Genomic DNA, 6,000 nt, shown 5'->3' on the forward strand with positions numbered 1-6,000 from the left:
AGTGGCTGAAGATCATAGCCTATTTGCTCATAATTCCATGGCTCAGGAATTTTGGCGAGGCTCAACTGAGCAGTTCTTTGTCTCACCAGGCTTTATTCATATAGCTGCAATCATCTAAAATCTTCTTTGGGGTCTGCTGGGACAGTTTTTCTGTTGGATATGTTCTAATTTTCTAGCAATCTGGTCCAAACTTGTTATATTGTGCTACCACATTGCAAAAAGGAAAGTATCAAGGGATAATGTAAGTCTTCTAAAAGGCTTAAGTTCACAATTCCCAGACTGTTGCTTCTGTTCCCTTCCACTGGTCAAATAAAGTACAAATCCAGACAAATTCAAGTGGTGTGGGAAAGAAAAATTCACCTCTTGGTAAGATATCACATATCACAATCGTGCATGTTTACAGGGATGGGAAACATTATCATAGTTATATTTGCAAACAACCTGCGACGCTTGTCATCAAAAAAAAATTTCTAAGAAATTCCCCACATTTTAGTAGTTGTATCCTAAATCAGAATTAGGTTGTCTCTAGAGTTGATTGATCTGTAAATGAATTATAATGTGATATTTTTAAGCAAATAAATGGTATAAATATTTAACTTCATGAGATTAATCACAACCCCCTCACTAGTTTACAATATATTTAATACTATATTTTTGAAGTCTCCTATGCAAAGGAATTCTGTCAGGACCTCAAGATTTTTATGTAACCTCATCAGTTTCCTGAATCGGACTTGTCTTTGTCTTTTCTACATTATCATGTTACAAAAGAATTCTCCATTTCTCTTAATTATACTGTTCTTTTAAGGGATAGCCAACATCCATCTTTTGCTTTAATCATGCCTCACCATAATAAAGTTATCTAATTATAATTAGCTATACTCCACAAATTAAAAATTACAAATCTTGAGCTTTAACATGTTTGGAGGCTTTAGCAATGCCTGGTTTCTATCTATAATTGTATTGAGAGCTTTCTATCAGAATTTTAAACTTAAAAATAACTATCTGTAAACAACCACTTTCAATATATATAATGAAATGAAATTATTAGAAAATTATTTAAATCATGATGATAATAATTGGTAAAGGTAAACAAACTTATTTTGTGGAATTAGTTATGTGCATTAATTGTTAATAACTACAAGGTGTGATCAGGGAATAATTGATCTTCAGTTCCAGAAAATAATTTGATTTTTTAGTCTAAGTTCTTCTTATCATTCGTCAATCCTGTGCCATTGGTTTATAAATTTCCAGGGAAGTGAGATTTCGTTGTTGCTGCTGTTTTTGTTTTACTGTTGTATCCCCAAAATCTAGGAGAGTGAATGAGTCACACAAGATGCCCAATTTTTGACAAATAAATGAATAGGCCTGTCTCGCTATCTTGGTTCCATCCTAGGTTCATTTAGGGAGTTTGTCTCCTTCCGTGAAGATTCCTAATGGACATTTTTGCAAGTGCTTGTGTCACTATTGTTAAACCTCACAAAACTAGACTTTAAAATAACAATGTCTTGACAAATATAAAGTGCATTGTATTTCTGTGACTTGATTTTTTTGAATTCTGAAGAGATATAATTTGCTGTTGAAGAAATAGCTTTAGTGATGATTCATAAGGTCCTATAGGCATATGGATTTTCATAGTTCTTGAGTGGCTGAGCTTTTTTGTCTTAGAGGAGCTACTCTCAGGACTCATCTGAGGTAGATGTGACAGAAGGCGTGCTCTGGTGGAAACTGTAATGTGCTGCCCACATTCCCCTTTAAGGAATGAAGGCCTTCAATTGTAAACCATTTTAGGGATGGCTTTGGCTGAAGAAAACTGCCCCAACCAAAGTCATCTGCCTACCAAGGTGCAGCCCACATGAAATCACTGGTAATGTAGGGATATGAGGCTAAACATCTAACCTCAATGCAGGACAACTCTGCAGTACCACCTGATCTGGAGTTTCTCCGTGGGTTTGGCTGAGACCTTCGCTGGGACTACATGATAGTTCACTCCTCTTTCTCTCCAGACCTGTTTCTTCCTCCTACTCTGCAATCACTAGTGTAAAGTTGCCCTCCATATTAAATGTCCCGCGTGCTAATCTGTGCTCCAGTGTCATCCAACTTGTGACAAAAACCCAAATGGTTCATTTTAAGTTTTTTTGTACTTCCATATGATGGAATACTGTGGAGACTTTAAAGTGAATTATATGGCTCTCTCTCTCTCTGTATCTATTATTTACTTATGATCTATATTTATAGCTACCTGTATCTGTATTAGTTTCTGTAGCTATATCTACATTTGCATCTGTTTTTTTTCTTTTTTATGTGCCAGGCACTTTAGTAAATGCTTTATCCACATTAATCCTTGAGATTGGTACAGTTATTACCCCATCTGGCAAAAGAGGAAATTATTACCCTTATCTGGCATTATTTTTTATACCTATCTCTCTCTCTATGTCTATAACTACCTCTATCTCAACCTACTCCTTTACCTCAATCTCTACCTCTACCTCTACCAATTCCTCCATATCTATCATCTCTCCACAGTAAATGCCAGAAAAGATGTTTTAGTAAAACATGAAATTTTCACAGGAGTATAATCTAGTGTCATCACAATAGTAATAAAATTATGGAATAGCTTGCTTAAAGACAAAGAACTCCAAGAGTTAATATCATATTCACACTTTTGGCTTAGAGGAGTGGAATAGCATGGAAAATTTGTTTTCACATATTATTTGTTTATCCCTTTTTATAATGATTACATGTAATCATATTTAAAAACAAAGCTGCCCACAGCCATAATAAAAAATAAGAATAGTGATGAAGATAATAGCATGATGAGCAGCATTTTATTTAAATGTTGCAAGTGTTTCTGACTATTTTCCTCTGGGTGCAACTTTAGAAGTGGCATTTAAAGTTTAAATGGAGTTAATGTTTTATTCAGATGAGAAAATTATCTACACAATTTTGGCCCTATGTTTAGGATCATATCTTAACATTTATCAAAATGTTTCTTTTTTATACCCTTTGTGTAATTTGTGCTCATTCAAATCTTACCTGAAATTTATAGTTTGCCTTCAAATTATACATGATTTTTAGAGACTAATTTGAATTTGCTCTAACAATATACTTTCTGCTTCATTTTTAAAAGCTATCATTTCTTACTTCTTTTTCGCCTTTGCTCCTAATTAATCTTGCCAGATGTTTGTATTATTAAATTTTCTTCAAAAGTTCATACTTCTGTCGCTGATTATTTAAATTTTATTTCTGCTTTATAACTTATTTTCTTTCCTCTTGTTTCAATGTGTTTCCTCTTTTTTTCAACTTAATGGAATGAAAATTTAATTCATTGATTCTCAGAATTGCTATTTCCTAATTATTGTATTTAAGGTGTAAATTTCCCTCAAATATAATTCTTCTGTGGAAAGCATAGGCAGATGAATACATTTTCATTTTTATATTTTATGTAAATTAAAAGTAAAATAACAATTAGAAGTAAATAACCAGTTTAATTATTGCCTCTTACATTCAAAAGATGCAATAAAATGCTAACCTAATATGATGATACATAACCTAATTATAAATATAACTATTGATATATTTTTTGAATATAGTTTTTTGGTGATTAGTGATAATTCCTTTATAAATGACTAATTGTCAATATTTAAAAGTTTTCTTTGCACTTGAGAAAAATTATTTTTCTACTCAGCTATAAAGTTTTTGCTCTCATAATATATAGACAAACCTATATATATATATATATATATATATATATATATATATATATATATATATATATAATGTGAGTATATTAGAAAGGAGTTCGGTTTTAATAATAATGATATTCAAATACACTACATCTACACTCCATCTTTGCTTATTTTTGTGCTTGATCGAATAGTTTTGAAAGATGCTTGTAAATGTCTCCAGCTATATTCTGACGTGTAGTTTATCTTTCTAGCTTTTTCAAATGTTGCTACCTATAATTTGAGTATACATTATTAAGTGTTCATATATTTTTGTCTGCTCTCACTTTTTCCAATATTTAACACTGCCTTACCAGTTATTGATGCTTCGGACTTGAATTACATTTGTAAAATTGAAATTCCTTCTCAGTCATATATTTTGTTTCATATTTGCATACCATATCTCCACTAATCCATTGTTTTTTAAAACTTTTGAACTGTTTTACCTTATTGTTATACTGTTTTATTCAACATATTTCAAGATGTATTTGTTTGTTTAGTTATCGGTTGCTTTTAATATAGTCTAGGTGTTTATCTTCTGATTGATGAATTTAATGTGCTTACATTAAAAACAGTTATTGCAGCAGGAATTTTTTCTACCATTTGGTTTCATATTTTATATGCATCATATTTTTGTATCTATTCCTTTCTTCTCTACCTTTGGTGGAAAAAGTTAAGTTTTCTTCCACATGTTTCAATGTTAGGCATAATATTTTTATTTTTTTTCCTAGGATTATCATTCCTTTATTAATATCTACATTTTTTTATATTTCTCTTCCATTTTTTGAAAAGTCCAATATCCCCCATAAGAAATAAGATAATTTATCATGTTCCCATCTTCCTCTAGTCTTTCCAATTTTTCTTTACATTCCCTGCTCTATAACTTCTATAGTATTAAGCTGGGGAGAGAGATAATAATGTATTCTAGTTCTTCATTTTTTCCTGAAATTGTAACTGGTTTAAATATGATACTCTGTTTTAAAATTTGAGCATTTGCCACTAATCTTGTATTTTATAACTTCTCTAGCCATAGTCTTTTATATTTATTCAAATACCAAATTTCTAACGGAACCTTTTGGGTAGTTTTAGTATGTCTATGTAAGTTTTCTTCTTTAATCTTGTTTCTATTAGCTTTTTATTGTCTTTACATATGAATGGCATCTCTGCAATGAAAAGATTTATAGAAATCTTTCCTTATCATTGAAATTACTATATTTCAGTTTCTAATTTTAGTTTTAATTTTTGTTTGTTTGCTTGATTTATATTTTGTTTTGTTTTTTTAAATTCAATTCATATTCAGGATGAATTATCTAATGTTCTGAATCAGGTTTTTAATTCATGTCAGAAAAGTTGCCTTATGTTCATTTTATTATTTTCTCAAGCACAAGATGCTGCCAACAAAAGCATTTACAAACATGAATATATCTCTGCCTAATTTATTATAAATATTTTTTTTGGTAATTTAAGGTAACTGACTGAAACATTTGTGAAATTCAGGTATTTCAATGTGCCATATTTAGTTACTTACACTTCCGTGATTCTATTTGTAATTGTAATTTTAAAATCACCTTTAATTAAAAAATGTAATTAAATTGCGTTAGTTACTTTTTTCTTCTCCATGAAGATTGCATTCTAATAATGCTTTTTTTTAATTCCATTTTTAGCTTTATAATTTGGAAAATGTTCAGACCTGAATGTTCATTTCTGAGAAGTAGAATCTGTACATTAACATGGGCCATCTTATTTCTTGCCAGATGAATTTCTCAATGTTTCAGTTTTGTTAGGAATAAACATAGAACATCATATGTATATATTTATGCCATTACAGAGCAATATTCAATAATTTATATAAGCTGTTAACTAAAAATTGAGTCCTTGATTCCATCTTTATTGATAAATTAAACTAGATATTGTCTTTTGATGATATAAGCATTTTTATTTCAATCAACAGTTCAGAGATCTCATTAATGCAAACCAGCAACCCAAAAACTCATCATCCCTAGTTTCCTGCAGCCTACCTTATTGTATTTCTGTTAATCAAATAAAACATTGAGTATGTGGAATTGAAGCAATAAGATAATATTCAGGTTATGATACATCATGAAATTGATGAAATTTACTTTGCACAACATTGCTGAATTAATTTTGTTGCATGTTGTTGTGTTTTTGTTGCTGTTGGTTCATGTCTAGTGTTATGACTCTCTTTTGCAGAAGCCCCATCATCACTCACATTAATAATCTGATAGTCTTTAATGAGTAGACCAAGATTTTTCTCAAA

The sequence above is a fragment of the Tamandua tetradactyla genome, chromosome 4, assembly GCF_023851605.1.
Source record: "Tamandua tetradactyla isolate mTamTet1 chromosome 4, mTamTet1.pri, whole genome shotgun sequence".
Taxonomy (NCBI): Eukaryota; Metazoa; Chordata; class Mammalia; order Pilosa; family Myrmecophagidae; genus Tamandua; species Tamandua tetradactyla.